The sequence below is a fragment of the Lactuca serriola genome, chromosome 3, assembly GCF_051521515.1.
Source record: "Lactuca serriola cultivar US96UC23 chromosome 3, Lser_US96UC23_V15, whole genome shotgun sequence".
NCBI lineage: Eukaryota > Viridiplantae > Streptophyta > Magnoliopsida > Asterales > Asteraceae > Lactuca > Lactuca serriola.
In genome coordinates, this window is record NC_136410.1 from 170,520,734 (window position 1) to 170,541,031 (window position 20,298).

Below are 20,298 nucleotides of genomic sequence, written 5' to 3' on the forward strand. Positions count from 1 at the left end.
ATTACCCATATTAACTATCAAGAATAGAAGTATGAAAAAGAAGAAATCCAGTTACCCAAAAGATTTGTGGTGATATACCTAATCTGGCCCTAAATGCCAAAGATAAAATGAAGGCTTATACTAAGACTTGTTATAATAAACTATCACTTCAAAAATAAGAAAGGTATTTAGAGAGACTAAGAGCCCAATATGTCTGATGGATAAGAATGAAACATAGAGAAGATAACTTGATCATGGATTATGAGGCCATGATTTTATCCATAGGATCAAACAATAACCCATTTCTCGTGAATGTTTAGTCTACAAATGACTTCCAATCCTTAAGTATTATACCAAAAAAGTAGTACTTAGATTTGAAAGAATGTTTAGTGACTAAGCGGGAGTAAAAATACTAAAAACAGGAGAAGCTTAGTTAATCATGAATATCGGGCGTCTGCTACTATTCATATGATCAAAAGAGATCTTGTTCTCCTAAATGTCTAGTCTATGGTCTTATGATTCAAAACTATTTATACAAATTTCATGAGATTGTTCTGAATTTAAATGTAGATAATTTCATATGTTTTGTATTTAAAAGACAAGTCATGAAATTTATGAAGCTGGTATGTAGGAACAGTTTAAAAGATTGATTCAAATATTTGCATCAGATGTAATATTGTGGAATCATATTTGTAAAAATAAGAAGTGCATTGCCAAGGTTCCAATTGGATAAGACTTTGGAATTTATTTGACCACATGTATTATGATATTAGAAAGTCCTATTTGTTAAGACAGATGATAAAAACACTATATGATAATGAGAATATATGTTGTAATTAGTTTTGACTAATGGTCAATTCATGTTATCCACAACACGTACTAATTCGAATATATCCAAAAGCTTGAATAAAATGTATTTATGGAATCGTTGTCTTGAAGATATAAACATGAAATGCTTTACCAAGTAACAATTTAGATCAGATCTTAGATACCATTAGATTGCCAGTTTTATGATAATGCAAATCATGTTTATCAAGATAGATGATTACATTACTTGGTAATGTGAATATATGATGGAATTACTTCACACTAATGGACCATTTTGATAAACCACACTACATAGTAAGATTGGCTTCGTGTTAACATAATTATCTAAATAAACATTAAGACTGGAGCCTTCTAGATTTTTAGATTTTTCATAAAATGAAGTTGAGAATCAACTGGGCAAAAGGATAGATACTCAGATCCAATAAGAATGGTGAGAATCTTAGTCAAAACCATATCAATCATCTAAGAAATCATGAAAAGTTTTTCATAAGTCATCATTGCCCAAAAAAGTGTTGCAAGGAGTGCTGTTGGAAAAAGAGAAACAAATAATTATTTGATTTGTTACTTAATGAGTCGTATTATTCTTACCAAAATATTCCGTGGATTATTCGATGAATAGTTTACACTTGAGAAACTTTAGAAGGTTGTGAAACACGATTTGAAATTATAGATTATGGGTTCATCCCTTACTTAGTACATTTAGAAGTCTTCAATTTTAAGATTTACATTCTTCGTGAAGCACTTGACAAACTAGGACTTAGCTTAGAGATGTGTTGTGTTGTTCGACATCCCAAAAAGAGTTTTGGATTAATGTTTTACAACGCTTTTGAGAAAAAATTATTTGATGCTAGAAGGTTAGTCTTCGAAGAGAGGGAGCTGATATCAAAAATAGTTAGTAGGAGCCACATTGATCATTATAAGATTCAAGAGTCAACCAACAAACTAAATTTGGTCTGAATATTCAGTTCGAGATTGAAATAGCTATGGAGGAAATTGAAATACCTCCAACTCTTTTCTAATAGACTTGATAGAGATGTCATATATCTTGATATAAAGATTCTATGTTACAAAGGTAATATGAGTCACTGGCAGACAATAATCAAAGTATGCCAACATCGAAAGCTATGGCATGCCTTATAAGGTTGCAAATTGGATAAGGACATGGAAAGCGAGATTTAGTCTATCGAAGTTTGAAAACTTGATTGATCAAACACTTCAAATTAAAACCTTAAGTGTTAGTGAATCTTTAAGAAGACGACAAAAATGGATGGGAACCGACACATAGTTGTACCGAGATAGGTTGTGAAAAATGTATAAGCTTATGAAGTTCATATATGAACTGAACAAGCATCTCACGAGATCGGATATTTGCTCCAATGATCAAATTTAAAGAGTTTGAATTCCAAGAAATGAAGATGGACCATAAGGTATGTCAAAGACAGTGGGAGTAATTGAGATTTTGTTTCAATGAGAAAGTTCAAGGAATTTGAATTTCGAGAAACGAAAATAAGCCATATATGTCAAAGCTAGTGGGAGTAACTAGAATCTTTTTTTAGTGATAAATTTCAAAGAGTTTGAGTTTCGAGAAATGAAGATGGGCCATTTATATGCCAGTGTTAGTAGGAAAAACAATAGACATACTGAATGTGTTGATCTATGGATATAAATATAGGTAATTCATTGGGATAAGCCAAAGTACATGAAATATCAAATAAATTTGAAATATTTTTTTTTCGAAAGAGAATAAACTTGAAATAGTTCATAACGTGTGACATAACAATAGGAATAGTAAATGTATTAGTTCTATTGTTGAGTAAGAAGAAATGAAAATGGGCCATTTATATGCCAGTGTTAGTGGGAAAAACAATAGACATACTGTATGTGTTGATCTATGGAGATAAATCTAGGTAATTCATTGGGATAAGCCAAAGTACATGAAATATCAGAGAAATTTGAAATATTTTTTTCGAAAGAGAATAAACTTGAAATAGTTCATAATGTGTGACATAACAATAGGAATAATAAATGTATTAGTTATATTATTGAGTAAGAAGAAGTGAATCGTGTCCCACATGGTTTTGCTTACAGGATTCATCATATATGCCATAACACGTAACAGATCCGATGACTTGTATGAAACGTTGGATTATATCAACTTGGAAAGAATCAATAAATCAAAGTTGAGTACATTCCTCAGTGTCCTAGAAAGACATGGGAGATGATATTAGTGTGGAAGAGGTCATTGTAAAATTTGCACTGATGTTAAGTTCCATGCTAATAAAGAAAATTCTTTTTGTAGTCGAAATTCATGTTTTTTAATGACTGGTGAAGTATTTTCTTAGAAAACTAACAAGTAATACACCATAATGAATTTAACAATAAAATTAGAGTGTATTGAAACGATTTAGAATGCAAAGGAAGCTATGTGATTGAAAAAATATTAATTGGTGACATAATTGTTTAAACATTGATTATCTTTGTGAAGGTTCATGTGATTGAAAGGATGAAATTACCTCAAGTATGAATCCTAAAGTTATGCAAGATCACATGGTGCATACTCATTAAGTACCATCACATTTCATAGTTGTTCACAAGTAAAGACACTATAGTCAATAGAATCATATCGAAAGAAAATTTTTTCGATTCATTCTATAAGTCAATGACTCTAATAATAAGACTTGGTAATGATGCATTTGATTTTCAAATGATTTAACTTAATCCCACTTGAAATAGTTTGTTTTACATCTGAGAACATAAGCAATATAAAATCTTAATCTGATTTGGTGATTATTAAGTAGAGATCGTAATATATGATGGAGATCAGTCATTTCAATTAGTTTATAACTATCTTCTCCTTTTGCATGTTTAGAACCTACCTCCTGAATATTAATTTATTCAAAAGTCCACAATCAATCGTACTCTTGGAGAGTAAGTATAATAATTAAGACTGTCATGAGGTTAGTGGACTGGCCATAGATTTTACACATACAATGGAGATTACACTAATACTAATACTTCAAATGTAGATTTAAGTATTCGACCAAACAACACTTAGAGAGATTACCTTATGGATTCTATAACGGGTAATTTTGTGATGATAATATCTTTATTCTTAAAATGGAGAGACATTTAGTTCCTTACATACAAGTTGGTTGTGAATTGGAATTAATCTAACGCTATCTGTAACTGGTGATCATAATAATTAAGTCTATACGTGATTTAACAAGTAGACAAAAATTTTGTAGTCAAAGTTTACATTTTCCTTCCGCCTTAATCAAAGTAGCGATATCCTTGGGCCCCTTAATAATTTCATACTGATATATAATGTGCATGACCATGTATGGACTAAATTAATGTGTTCAATTAGAAGTCTTATTTGACGTCCCCATTTTTACGATTGTTTTAAAAAAATTATGCTTAATATAAAACATAGTTTATTTATAAATGCAAAATTGATCCCATAAAAGTATTTCCAAAGAAGTGTTTTTTTATTGGTTATTAAAAACTTTGGGATGTCATAACTGATTGATGAGTTAAAAACTCTTTAGATCGATAGATCTTAAACAGGTAAATAAATAAAAACAATTAAAACACAAGAACAATCAATGAATTAATATGTATGTCGAATGATTAAAATATAGTCACACCTCAGCAAAGCTCGATTAAGAACTTCCACTGTAGAGGTGCGCTAGCGTTTACAGAACAATAAATGAGATAATTAAGAAAAGCGTTAATGATAAGAATGCATGCATGCACCTTATATATTAAACCTTTGAATCACAAACACGGTTGGACAGGCCCAACCCGTGAATACAATTTCTACATCCATCGTCCCAACTTCCTGAATGTAGGACTTGATCATAATCTGAAGATGGGCAAACACTTGTTCGTACTTCTCATTCTCTCGCAGCAAGATATTGTAAATCACCATCCAATCATTGGGGTTCAAGCATGGTAAATCTACGAGAGTAAATTCGTAGGCTTGTCGACCAGATCCTCTCGCAACTTTAAACTTCGCATTAGGGAAGCTTTTAGTCTCGATCGGCCCAGTAACCTTCACAGCTACAATTTTGCTCGCACTCCAGGTCTCAAAATGAGGCTTCATATGTTTCAAGTAAAAAGCAAACAAAATTTGATCACCGGTGCTATCAGAGAGAGGAACACTGGCAACCTTTATGAAAGCACGAAACCTGAACGCCTTCGGAGTGACGGGAAGGTTGAACTGCGAATCCTGTGAATTTTGAACCTCAAAGGAAGCAATAGGATCCAACCAATATTGACTTGGCATATCCACAGCTTGATTCTGCATACGCTTCAGGGTCTACTTTGGAAATAACAACATTTTACTCTTAAGAGTGGTCAGCTTCATCAGGCTCTTCGTCTTCACTGTCGTCTATGATGGGTTCGTTGCTAAATAATGGAACCTTGTCTTTCAGATCTTGTTTTATGACAGGAGGTGGTTTAACAGAAACTTTGGGTTTGAAGTCCTCCGTATGAACTTTTGAAATCGCTTCTCCCCCTTGTTTCGAAAACGACATCGGGGCCAAAACACCCTCCAAACGGTGCAGCATTACGAACACCGGTCTCAGCTTTTCTAGCAGATGTTTGCGGACGGTTATAAAAATCATAGGATCACAGGTCTCAATGATGTCAGATAGCAGTCCGTTAATATCCGAAATGCAACTGCGCGTGACTTCCTTTTCTGCTAGCAAATCATCGACCTTCTGTTGAGCTCTAGAGCATCCATGATTTTGCTCTCCATAGCCATGTCTGCCTGAAGTTTTGAGTGTCTCGCATCAATAGCAATTTGTAGTGCCTCATGATCAGACTTGAACTCAGTATGAAGTTCAACAAAGCTTGCCTTCGCTGCTTTAAACATGGCACCAACATTTTGAATTGTTTTGTTGGCGGTGGAGGTATTGTTGTTGTAAGTAACCTGGTATTCATCCATAAACAAGCTTGTATCAGCAATTAGTTTATTGACTTTTTTGGTTGTTTCCTTGCAGACAGAAGTGGAATCCGAAACTGCCATAGAGAAAAAGGAAGAATAAGTATTATGCTCCTTTGTGAGTCGCTCAAGAATGGCTTCAACAACAACTTTTGAATAACCTTCAGAAGCAGAAGCGTTGGATGCGAGAAACAACTGATCAAGCTTCTCATGGATAGACTTGAAGTCTGCTTTTGAAATAGATACATCATCATCAGTATCAACCCTTATTTGATAAGGAATAAAAGAGAAAACGTCTAAATCTTCATCGTCATCATTTCCAAAAAGCATCTCTGGATCGTCAGTACGAATGGGAGAGATGGGTGGGGTAACATTGGTTGAAAAACCTGAAGTGTTAGCCCCCGTATCAGATACGTTTACTAAACATTCAGGAGCTGCAGAGGTTTGAGGTGGAATCGTGGAACCAGTGAAAATGGGGTTGGAAACAGAAATCGTTGTGCAAGGTTGGGATGATACAACGGGGAGCGGAACAATGGTTATTGGTACAGAAGTAGTTGTTTTTGGTGAGGGAGGAGGAGAAGGAACATAATCATTAACGGGCGGGGTTACCTCACGCTCAGTGCAAACTTATTCCGGTTCTTCAGTGCGAATAGGTTCAACATCTTCATTGCGAACAGGGGGATCCTCCTCAATGCGAATATCAGACTCATTATCTAAATTGGAGTCGTCGTTGTCCCTTTGAGATGGACTCCAAGTGGGAGACTTTCTCCTTCTTGCAGGTTGCTTTCTTTGCTTGCAGGTTGCTTTCTTATCTTGGGAGCGACAATAGAAGTTTTAGATGCCTTTCGCTTTTGAGATGGAGGTTTCGTAGTAGATGATGGTCCTTCTTTTGCAAAATCATGCTTGGCAAGTTTCTTATAACCTTTTCCCGCTTTCTTGGGTTTGTCAGCTTCAACCAAAATGGCTTGAAATTCGTCAGTGAGTGGACGAGGTCCTAAAGGAGTGAGAGTACGATCTCCTTCGATATCTTACTTGATGGAGGAACATCACGAAAGAATGCCTCCGGGATTGAACCAAAAAAATCAAACTTTGATTGGTCTGCCATGATAATCCCTGTTGTGTGGAATGTTGCAATGGAAGACATCAACGCATCACTCATCACGGTGATCTTGAGCTACTTAAAACCCTTGTTGACCACCACAGTCCAAAACCTCGCACATGATATCTCACTATGACGAGTTACAAATGAGTGCTCTGGATGAATTGAGCCCAAAGAATAGAACCATAGTCAATGTTTTCCCCAGTGTAGAGTTCGTACATCAGTCCCATAAATAGTTTGCTTGCACAGTCACTTCCTGTAACTCTTTCAGAAAAGGACTTAAATAGAATGGTGAAAAGAGCATTCCAAATTGGTGGAAGATGGGGTTTCTTGAACTTGGATACAACTGTGAGTGGCTCCTTATATCCCATTTGGTAGAACATTTCCAAGATATCTGCATTGGAGATCGTTTCTGGATTGATCAGATTCTCAGACTGTGGAAGCCCTAGCAGATTGTAGAAACGGGTCTTTGAGATTGAAGTGGTTTGATTGTGGATGTCAAAATAGACTCTTTGCTCATCCTTGACATAGTTTGCAGTGGTATAAGATTTGGAGAGAATCGAGTGAGGGACATCCTCGACTTGAGTCATAGCAATTGTAAGAGGAGAGTACTTCAGACACTCGATCAAGGGAAGGAGGAAGGCATCATTATTGACCGGATTCAAATCGATTATCAGGTTTTGATGTTGCTTGACTGTAAGAAGAGTAGAATGAACGGTTTGATCTTGGAATGATTGATTTTCAGAGGAAGCCGCCATTGATGAAATGTTGAAGAAGATGTACAGTAGAAAGCCTTTGAATCACCAAAAATCGTTGAGAGAGTTTTGAGAGTGGTAAGGAAATAATGAACCGTCAAATATCTTTTATACGATTTGATTTGGTGAGAGAAATCCGGAGAGATAGTATCGAGAAATGAACCGTCTCCTGAAAAAGTGCGATTTGACAACTATGATAAGTCAGATGCATGCATCACACGACGTAAGAATAGTGGAAGTTTCAACTTTTCAGGCGCCTGTTTGAATTCTGATCCTTTTTAAAAAATGCCACGTCATCCTATCTTCTTTCGTAGTAAGGAAATTACGTTGAGTGCAAATGACTGCAAACCTGAATGTTAAAGAGAACCACGAACAAGAATTTTGAAAATCACGTGGATCTTCGTGCAAGAGTGTCAAAGAAAAAGAAATAAAACAAGGTTTATCCGTGGGATGTTGTGATGCCATATGGATGACATAAAACTGTTGATCCAAGGCAAAGATCTCTTCCTTCATAGTTAAGAGAGACTAAAAAGTGTCTGTTCGGTTTCCTGTTGAATATGATCAGCTGTTTGATGAGAAACACTAAAAGGCATCTTTTATATAAGGTTGGTAAAGGTGGTTTATCCATTGACCTTACTACGAACTTGACATAAGTGCGAAAGTTGGAAAAGGTACCCGTGTGACCAGGATAGTCAGTTGAACGAGTAGGTAAGGAATTAATTGTAATGATTTGATATAAAATTGAAATCTCAATAAAAAATTTAACTAGATCTTTTGGGTAGAAATTTATTGGTAAAAGAAAATTTCATAAAGATCACACAAAAATAAAAAGAGATTTCATGGTACTTCCTGTTGGGTTATGAGCAATCTAACACTTCCTAAGTGTGCATGCAACCCTAATAAACCTTGGATATATGTTTTCTTCTAAAATACATGCAAATAATAACTTCCAAGGTTTCTTCCTAACTAGCATAGCATAAGGATTATGAATCATAAAAGTACTAGTAGAAATACATACCTTTTGATGGTGGTTGATTGCTTGGAGTTTGAGAGCCTAGCACCAATAATGTGAATGCCTCAAATGGAATCAAAAATCACCACAAACACTTGGAAAACTTTGAGAGAGTGTATACACACATAGAAAATTGGCCACACACACAAAACCACACTAGTGGCTATTTCATGCAACATAAGCATGCTTATACAGTGTGCATGGTTAGGGTGAAACCCTAATAACCCATGACCTTTCCTTTTCCAAGGATCCATGGGTTAAAAGCTCCATGGATCATCCATGGACTTCCATATAAGCCTAGCCCATTAACAAATGAGTGTTAGCCCACACTATATAAAACCAATAGCCCACAATCTAATTAGTCTTCCTTTTAATCTCTAAATTAATTCATAATTAATTTAAGACTAAGACTAATTAAATAACATGACTTCATATTAATGTATTATAACGTATAATATATTAATAAATATATGTGTATAACTCTCATAAAATTATCCATAAATAGTTTGGGTGAAGTGCAACCCAAATAGACCATGCCGGGTCGGGTCAAGTATATACCAAATAAGTTATGGACTTAGACACCTTATCCAACAGACTCCCACTTGGATAAGTCTAATAACTATATTTGCGTATGTTACTTCAGGAACCAACCAGCAATCGTAGCTCTCGAAAACTCTGTTGAACTATGAAGCGCCATTTTAGATAAGTGATCATATAATCCTCTGTTCTCATAATATCAGCCAGACAAATACATGGAACAACGTCGTACTTATTGTCCAGCAGTTTGTTTCCCGATTTTCGATTTGTTTGACAAAGAACTTAATCGAACACATCAATTTAGTTCTGACCGGCCGGTACATAGGTCACAACAAAATCATCGAGGGGCCCTAATATCGCTTCTATTTCTAGAAGGAACAGATAAACTTCGACTCATATGCTTGTTCTACTACTTGTTGAATTGTACACAAAGGCACATTTTATAACATCAAGTTACTGATGCGTTTACGTGCAATCAATGCACAACCAACTCATAGGTAACAACTCATATCTCTAGGTTTGAAGATTTATATGATATTACCGTCTCACGATCACTCGAGATAAATTCCATGAAGTGATACAAGTGAGCGTGGGTTTATTCCAATACTCATAACTTATGAGCACTCATGAATGTTGTAGCAACCATTGCTATGACTAAACCCATTTAGCCATCTACAAACTCGATTCATGACAGTCTTGATTCATACCTACTTCCAACATATGAACGACTGTGGAGTGTTTAAATAACTTAGTCATTCGGAAAGAATAACCTAGCTATTTTGGAAGTCAAAACATGCAAAGTGAAACACAATAATAATCGAATCCAATATGGTCTCAGAACCCTTTTGAATATAAATAGAACCACCTTTTATTTATCACCATATTGATTACACATTATTCATTGTATAATGTTTCAAACAATCAACTTAAGACTTGAATAAAACAATAGTCGTCCCATGCTCCTAGCATGTACACTTTGTTTTTCTAAACAATAGTTATGCCATACTCCAAGTATGCACACTATGTTTGTCTATGATCCTTACATTGTGATGTAAATCAATTGAACATGATTCCAATGATACTCATTTCACAATCCCAAATCCTTATTGTAAATGTGAGAATCCCCGATTCCTATCATTTACCAAAAATCTGTTAGATTTTAAACTTTTATGCAATGTTCCTCTTGTAATGATTATGCACAAAGTGACCAAAACCTTGTCATCAGTCATTACAGAGTATTCCAAAGAAGGTTGTCACACCCCAAAACCAAGAACGGCGGAAACGTTCTGGGGCGGAGGACGTCATGTAGTATCAAAACACAGTAAATGTAAATAAGTAAACAACATCATCCATTGCATTAAATATATAATTTTAATACAAGTGTGTTCTGTACAGTTATAGACACCAAAATAATGTAACACAAAATAATATGAGATGAGTCTTGAATGCACTCCATCTTCTCAAAAGCTGGCCTCGGTACCTGTCTACTGATTACCTGAGAATACAAGTTATTTTGAAATAGTTTATCAGCACTAAGCTGGTGAGTTCATAAGTATTTTAGTGTCAATGTTTCTTGTAAAAACGTCTGAACCTGTCTCAATGTATAAGTTTGTGAAAATGTAAGTAAATGTTTGAAAGTATTTGTGAAAGTTTGAATCTCTCAGAAAAACCTATATTTTCTATTAAAGTAACCTTCTACCAAGGCTAAACTGTTTTGTAAACTTGTCTATTATAAAAGTGTGTAATTTCCCAAGTATAACTATCATTTGTTAAAAATATAGTTTGTACATTAATGCTTAAGTGAGGTTATCACTAAAATATGTAATGGGTAAATCATTGTAGTACTGTAGCTTTGTATAATAAGACTACTATTGTACTAAATACTACTACCTTAAACCGGATTTATATTAAGGCATAATGTGATAAATTGCACCATGCTATCGACTGGTAACAACGACATAATGAATGGTCGTAATAAAAGAAATGACGTTTGGCACCCGCAGACCTGCAGGTCCGGCTGTAGCTAGTAGCAAGGTGTAGGATAGTCAATCCAGTATAGATCGATACGCAAACTCACGCTCTCCCTCCAAGAGAATTCTGGCTACAACTCGGGCCATGACATTTAAGGCATGCTCCGACACAGTGGATCACGATTATCAACGTATTTATGTATATGTATTGTTTCTCGTTCTAGTATGACTGTATATGTACTTGTTTCTAGTATATCTGTATATGTACTTGTTTCTAGTATATCTGTATATGTATTGTTTCTAGTATATATGTATATGTATTGTTTCTAGTATATCTGTATATGTATTGTTTCTAGTATATCTGTATATGTATCGTTTCTAGTATATCTGTATATGTATCGTTTCTAGTATATCTGTATATGTATGATCCTGTGTTACCCAGACGGTAACCAACTAATGATGTACTGATCAGTATGAATATGGAAGTACTTTTATGTCTATATATGTATATATGATATATAAGTAATATTGAAACGACCTTCGGATGGTCACCCGAAATCCCACCAGACCACATCTCAAGGCGCGAAAAGGAAATAGGGCGGATGGCTTTCCTAAGTCCTTTAAACATTATTTATACATCTATACATATATGGGCATGAAATTGAATATATAAAAGCATAAATAAGTTTTTCATAAAACATTTGAAGCATAAATATAATTTCCAGAGGAGATCGACTTGATGTCGATCCATAAATCAATTTGAAGGCATAAGTTGATAAAACCATTTAAGTATAAGAAGCATTTGTTTGAATCACAGTCTATAAGTAAGTTTGGATAGTAAAACAGTTTGTAAAACATTTCAAAGTAAAGAAGTTTGATAAACAGTTTAAACAGTGGTTAAAATCGTTGTTTTCCTAGTTATTAATCACATGTGATTAAATGCAATCACATGTGATTGAAACAATAACTATAAGTATTTGACTTGTATTCCCCCCCATAAAGTGTTTAAAAGATTTAAAATCATCTCAAAGGTTGATTCAAGGGGTATGAACTCACTTGTGGTGAGTCGTTTGAATTGTAGTGTTGGATACCGTGCTAGGTGGCAACCGGAGACTGGTTTACACGCACAAGCCTAGTTATCATATAATAAGCATATATATAACTAATTAGACAATTAATAACTTAAATAAATAAGTTAAGACACTTAGAAAACATGTAAACACTTTTATGAGTGTTTAAGGTTCAAATGGTTGCATCTAAGTTGCTACGAGACAAGGCAAAAGGGTTTGAAACATCAAATGGCCTTGTATAGGAGTTCACCATCCAACAAACCCCACACCTTGGAGTTTACGGCCGTAAACTCATGGGTTTATGGTCGTGAACTCCTCAAATGGTGGTTTTTGGGTGTTTTGTGGTGCTATCTTGATCCTAGAACACTCCTAGCTTTGTTGGAATAACACATGAAGTAGTTTAAGGCTCTAGAATACTCCAAAGGGGAGTTTACGGCCTAAAGTCCATTCACCCTAGAGTTTACGGCCATAAACTCCTATGGGTGATGGCTTTTAATTGTTTTGAGGCTCTTAAACATCAAGGATGGCTTCCATGAATTTATCTAAGGCTAATGGGGACAAGAGGCACACTTTTGTGCCTTCACTTGGAGTTTACGGCCCAAGATATGTTCCTTGGCCGTAAACTCCTTTCAAGGAGTGATTATTATGTGTTCTACTCTCCATTCTAGTCCCAAGTATTCAAGGTAAATTGTCTTAAGGCCTAAGGTGTGCTTGAAATGAATTTTTACCCTACAAAAAGGGGTTTACGGCCCAAGAGGGGTTCTTGGCCGTAAACTCCTACAAATTTATGATTTTGAAGGGTTTAGATGTCTTAAATAAGCATAAGCCTTTGTGGGTTAAAGTCTTTAAGCATAAGAGGAAGTTTAGGGCACATTAAGCCCTTGAAAAGGGGTTTACGGCCCAAGGAAGTTCCTTGGCCGTAAACTCCAAAGACTTGTGTTTCTTGGATGCTTTTTGGCCTATAAAGATCATACCCTAACTCCTAAACAAGTTGTCTAACAAGGAATCGGGACTAGGAAGCCTTTATGTTCCATTTTGGAGTTTACTCCCCAAGAACGTTCTTGGGCGGTAAACTCCCGGATCTTGTAATCTAAACATGTTATTGGTGTTAATAAGCATCTGAAAAGTATTGAAACACATTTAGTAAAGTAGACTCACAATATGGGATGAAAACCCGAAGATCCGTCAGAGAGAATATGGCTTTTCTCTATTTGGAATTGTGAATAATGAATTAATTTAATTCAGAAAACTATTTATAGTCCTGGAATATTTTGGCAGAAATTATTTTTATTCCTGATATTGGACTGTAACATTATGAAACTTGAAATGCCCAAGTTTCACAAAACCAGGAGTATCCACTCTCCTGATATCATCTAAACATAAACCCTAATGTACACAAACTTGTTCAGAAAAGCTTGAAAATCACTGAAACTGAACTAGCTTCTATTGAATAGACGAGGTTCGTACAAATGGAAATTTCGGGTTGTCACATCATCCCCCTGTTAGAGGGAATTTCGTCCCGATATTAGAATTTAAGCAAATAAAAGTTACAAACAATTAAGCGAAAAGATGAAGGTATTTCAACTTCATCTGATCTTCGCGTTCCCAAGTGAATTCCGGTCCTCGCTTGGCGTTCCAGCGAACCTTCACGATAGGGATACGGCTTTGTTTCGTCTGCTTGACCTCACGGTCCATGATTTCTACAGGTTCTTCCATGAAGTTGAGGCTCTCGTTGATCTCGATCTCGTCGAGTGGGATTACGAGAGTCTCGTCGGACAGACACTTTTTCAAGTTAGATACATGGAATGTAGAATGTACGTTACGCAATGTGTCGGGTAGATCAAGTTTGTAAGCTACGGGGCCGACTCTGGCAAGAATCTCGAAAGGCCCTATGTACCTCGGATTAAGCTTCCCACGCTTGCCGAAGCGTATCAAGCCTTTCCAGGATGAGACTTTGAGAAGGACTCGGTCTCCCACCTGAAATTCCAAAGGTTTTCTTCGTTTATCGGCATAGCTCTTCTGTCCGTCTCTAGAGGCTTTCAATCGTTCACGGATCTGAACGATTTTCTCTGTCGTTTCCCGAATGATTTCCGGACCAGTGAGAGTACTGTCGGAAGCTTGCCCTCTTGCTAATTGGGTATCACCAACCTCAGCCTAGCACAGAGGGGATCTGCACTTGCGGCCGTAGAGAGCTTCGAAAGGAGCAGCCTTGATGCTTGTGTGATAACTGTTATTATAGGAAAATTCGACAAGGGGTAAATGAGTATCCCATGCTTTCCCAAAATCGATCACACAGGCTCGCAACATATCTTCTAGTGTTTGGATGGTCCTCTCACTCTGTCCGTCGGTCTGTGGATGGTAGGCTGTGCTCATGTCCAGCCTTGTTCCTAGGGAATGTTGTAGGGATTGCCAAAATCTTGAGGTGAACCTACTATCTCTATCGGAGATAATGGAAATAGGTACACCATGCAACCGTACAATTTCCCTGATGTATGTTCTTGTAAGTTTCTCCATCTTGTCGGTTTCTTTGATAGGCAGGAAGTGTGCAGACTTGGTCAATCTATCAACGATGACCCATATGGTGTCAAGTCCACCCGTCGTCTTGGGCAACTTGGTTATGAAATCCATAGTGATCCGCTCCCACTTCCATTCCAGGATCTCTGGTTGTTGCAGTAAACCAGAGGGCTTCTGGTACTCGACCTTAACCTTTGCGCAAGTAAGGCATTTACTCACGAAGGTAGCAATCTCTGCTCTCATATTAGGCCACCAGTATAGCTTTTTAAGATCCAGATACATCTTATCTGAACCTGGGTGGACGGAATACCGAGTGTTGTGCGCCTCGGTCATGACCAAGTCTCGGAAACCACCGTGTTTCGGTATCCAGATCCGGTTCATGAAATATAAAGCTCCGTCACCCTTGGCTTCGAAGTTCTTGTCCATTCCTCTAAGGGATTCACTCGACACATTTTCAAGTTTCATGGCCTCAAGTTGAGCCGCCTGAATTTGCTTAGTCAGGTGTGAATGGATGGTTATTGATAATAACTTGACCTTGCGACCAGAATATTCTTTCCGACTTAGGGCGTCTGCTACTACGTTGGCTTTACCCGGATGATAACGAATATCGCATTCGTAGTCACTGAGTAGCTCGACCCACCGTCGTTGTCTCATGTTGAGCTCCTTCTGATCGAAAATGTGTTGTAAACTCTTGTGGTCGGTAAAGATAGTGCTCTTCGTTCCATACAAGTAATGTCTCCAGAACTTCAGAGCAAACACTACTGCTCCTAGTTCAAGATCGTGGGTCGTGTAGTTAACCTCATGTGTCTTCAACTGTCTCGAGGCGTAGGCGATGACCTTACCTCGCTGCATCAGAACACATCCGAGTCCTTGATTGGATGCATCGCAATAGACTACGAAGTCTTCTATTCCTTCTGGAAGGGATAGTATTGGTGCGGTGCACAAGGCTCGTTTGAGCGTTTGGAACGCTCTTTCTTGCTTCTCTTCCCAGTCAAAGGCCACGCCTTTCTGGGTCAGGGTCGTAAGAGGCTTCGCTATTCGTGAGAAGTTCTAAATGAACCTACGGTAGTAGCCAGCGAGACCTAGAAATTGACGAATTTCTGTAGGTTTCTTTGGTGCTGACCAGTTCTCAATGGCTTTTATTTTGGATGGGTCCACATGGATTCCCTCTTCGCTTACCACGTGTCCTAAGAATTCGACTCTTCGGATCCAAAATTCACATTTCGAGAACTTCGCATAAAGTTTCTCTTTCCGTAGTGTCTCTAGAACTTGTCGTAGGTGGTCGCCATGCTCTTTCTTACTTCTGGAGTAGATCAGGATGTCGTCAATGAAAACGATGACGAACTGATCTTAAGTAAGGTCGGCATACTCTATTCATCAGATCCATGAAGACTGCGGGCGCATTGGTCAATCCGAATGGCATCACCACGAACTCGTAGTGTCCGTAACGAGTTCGGAAGGCTGTCTTTGGCACATCCTCCTCGAGCACTCGTAATTGGTGATATCCGGATCTCAGATCAATCTTGGAAAAATAGTTCGCCCCTTGCAGTTGGTCGAATAGATCATCTATGCGTGGCAGAGGGTAACGATTTTTGATCGTCAATTTGTTGAGTTCTCTGTAGTCAATACACATACGGAATGATCCGTCTTTCTTCTTAACGAACAAGACCGGTGCTCCCCAAGGAGAGAAACTTGGTCTTATAAAGCCCTTGCTGAGCAGTTCGTTAAGTTGACCAGAGAGTGCTTGCATCTCGGCTGGTGCTAAACGGTAGGGCGACCTGGCTACTGGGGTAGCTCCTGGGACTAAGTCGATTCTGAACTCAACTTGTCGTTGCGGAGGTAACCCGGGTAGTTCTTCTGGGAAAATGTCGGGGAAGTCGCTCACTACTGGGAGGTTCTTTAGTTCTTTCGCTTCTAGGTTCGTGTCGACGACGTGGGCAAGGAATGCGTGGTATTCTTTGCGCAGATATTTCTGTGCTTGAATACTAGATATAATGCGAAGGCTCGCACCAGGTTTGTCGCCGTAGACTATAAGGGTTTTGTTAGACGGGAGGTTTAGTCGGACTGCTTTCTCGTAGCACATGATGTCGGCGCGATGAAGACTTAATCAATCCATGCCGATAATAATGTCGAAACTTTTTATTGAGACCGACATAAGGTCGATTGGGAATGAATGGTTATCTAAGGTTAGAAGACAACCTAAGTATATGCTATCAGTACTTTCAGTTTTTCCATTGGCCATTTCTACTGTGAATTGTTCATTAAGTGCGTGTGGTTGTTGCTTAAGCATGCGAGCGAATTTGTGGTTTACGAAGCTTCGCTCCGCTCCACTATCGAACAGAATGCATGCATAGGAGTTATCAAGGAGGAACGTACCAGTAACCACTGTCGGGTCAGCAACTGCTTCCCCGTGGCCTATTGCTAGTACCCTCCCTGCTCCTCCAGTATTCCTCGCCTTAGGGCAGTCCCTTTTAAAGTGGCCTGCTTCGCCACATCCATAGCAAGTTGGGCTCACGCCAGAGCCAGGAACTTGGGAGATCGGTTGCGCCGGGAACTTACAGAATCGGACGGTGTGTCCTTTTCTGTGGCAGTTAGTACATTGCATTTCACGGCAGGCGCCGTTGTGGTGGAAGTTGCATTTGTTGCACTTCGGTAAACTTCTAGAATACTGCTTCCCCGGAGCAGTAACAACAGTAGGGGTTACCACAGCATGTACTGCTACGATTTGCTGTTTCTTTGAAGCTCGCTGCTTCTTCTTCTCATCCCAGAACTTCCGCTTGTTGCCAGCGGGTTTGGAGGGTTCTGGGATGGCTTGGGTGGTTGTGGTTGCAGGGGTCTTGACTCCATGGTCAATAACTCTTTGTGCCAATCGCTTGGCACTGTCGAAGGTAGCGGGGTTGGATGCTAAGACATTCCCCTGGTACGGAGGCACTAGCCCCCATACATACCGTTCAATCTTTTTCCCTTCAGTGGGAACCATATTGGGGCATAGGGCCACCAGTTCGCTAAAGCGGGCAGTGTAAGCGATCACGTTGGTGCCCTTCATGGTCAGATTCCAGAGTTCATGTTCTAACTTCTGGACTTCGCCCCTCGGGCAGTATTCCTCAGTCATGAGGTCCTTCATCGTTTCCCAGCCCATGTTGTTAGCCACAACGAGAGTTAGGGCTTTGACGTGGCCGTTCCACCACGTTAGGGCTTTATCCTCGAAGGTGCATGCGGCATATTTCACTTTAAATGCAGCAGGGCACGAACAGATTTCGAAGACTGATTCAGTCTTCTCGAACCATTGCGAGAGAGGAATGACTCCGCCGGTGCCATAGAAAGGCTTCGGCTTGCAGTTTGTGAAATCCTTGTAAGAGCACTCCCTTGAGCGCACAGGGATTTCGATCGGAATAGATTCCACAGGGGTTCCACCTCTGCTAGCATCTGATGAGTGATACTGAGCCATGGCAGTTGCCACTGCTGCAGCTACGGCAGCATTCAGGGCTGCAGTATCGATGACCGCAGGTGGTGGAGGCGGTGGAGGTGCTGGATTATTCCTATTCCTAGGAGATTTGCGAGGAGGCATCCTTCAGCTATAAGTTTATAAAGACAAGAAGGATGGTAAGAATCAATTTGTAAGCAACGCGAGAGTGACCCATGGACTAACTAACCATAGCCCAACAGTTTGAATGAGTGTTTGAAATCACAATAAGAAATATTAGTAGGAATACACAAGTGTACAAATTTTTCCCACAGATTAGATAGATTTCAATAGTACGGGTATTACTGATGTAATAAGTTCAAGGAAAAAAAAATCGACCTAACAGTAGGTCTTACATCATACCATAAGGACAAGACTGACAGTCCTAGATTCCTAATTAGAGTATCGAAAGTTAGGAATATTTTACAGACAAGTGCTACTTAGAGCACATAAGTTCAAGGTTATCCCTCAATCAAAAGACAGAGATGTACTAGACATCATCTAATGGCGATGGGAATTCCCCGGGCGAGCCCTGAGGTCGGACACTTGGCGAAACACCTCTTGAAGGTGTCGGTCCTGAGTTCTCTGACGAGCTCGAAGTTCTAAGACTTCAACACGGGAGGCAGCCAGCTGTTGCTGCAGAGTTTCGTTGGTTCTCCGGGTCCGTTCCATGTCTTCTTCAAGACGGCGAATGCGGACTGTGTTGACACCTGAATTGGCATCAACCTCCATGACCCGGTCGATGGCTGCTCGACCTTGCTCGACATTACGAGCTATTCTGCGGATGATTACCGGCAGAGCTCTGTCAGCAGAGCCACCATCACTGATGTTGTAAAAGGTTCGGTCCCCAAAGTATGGTGAGGGCTGACCCTGCTCATCACTCCAGCGATTCAGGTTGTTTGCCCACATGGGTGTAGGACCTAGAAACGCTGGTCGAGGATTGTTGTTCGGGGCTTGACCTACAAGCGGTAGGTTGTTGACTTTAGGCTCGGAGTCGGATCCATCCGAAAAGCCTTCTGCGAGGTGATCATCCAAAGGGAGTGGATGCTCATCTTCGGGCTCTTCATCGATCCACCCTGCATTGCCTTCATTGGGAAAGTATGGGTCGCCATGATGGAATCCAACCATTTAGATCTACGCGAGAAGAGAGGTATAAGAATATAGTATACGTGTAACTAGTAGCACAAAATACACCTATAGTATTTTAAGTTTTAAGTTCTACTGATCTTCTTGTGGTATTGTTGGTAAGTTTTTAGACTTGTTAACATATCACAACCATTCTAGGGCATATGCTAATCACTCCTAGGACCAGCATAGTTGATCAGGCTATGCCATTCCCAGGACTGACCATACATCCCCGAGCTCACTTGTGATATTCAACAATCGTAATACTTTTGTTCTTGTCATTGTGACACTGATTTTTAGTATGAATGCAGACTAGTATACTTAATTAAATATTTTATTATTTAAAGTATAGACTCTTGGTCAGAGTGTTTTAGTCCCTTTTTGGGTTTATAGATTAGTATATCTTTTATGGGTTGATATACTAGATTCACTATAAACAATGCTCTGATACCAATCTGTCACACCCCAAAACCAAGAACGGCGGAAACGTTCTGGGGCGGAGGACGTCATGTAGTATCACAACACAGTAAACGTAAATAAGTAAACAACATCATCCATTGCATTAAATATATAATTTTAATACAAGTGTGTTCTGTACAGTTATAGACACCAAAATAATGTAACACAAAATAATATGAGATGAGTCTTGAATGCACTCCATCTTCTCAAAAGCTGGCCTCGGTACCTGTCTACTGATGACCTGAGAATACAAGTTATTTTGAAATAGTTTATCAGCACTAAGCTGGTGAGTTCATAAGTATTTTAGTGTCAATGTTTCTTGTAAAAATGTCTGAACCTGTCTCAATGTATAAGTTTGTGAAAATGTAAGTAAATGTTTGAAAGTATTTGTGAAAGTTTGAATCTCTCAGAAAAACCTATATTTTCTATTAAAGTAACCTTCTACCAAGGCTAAACTGTTTTGTAAACTTGTCTATTGTAAAAGTGTGTAATTTCCCAAGTATAACTATCATTTGTTAAAAATATAGTTTGTACATTAA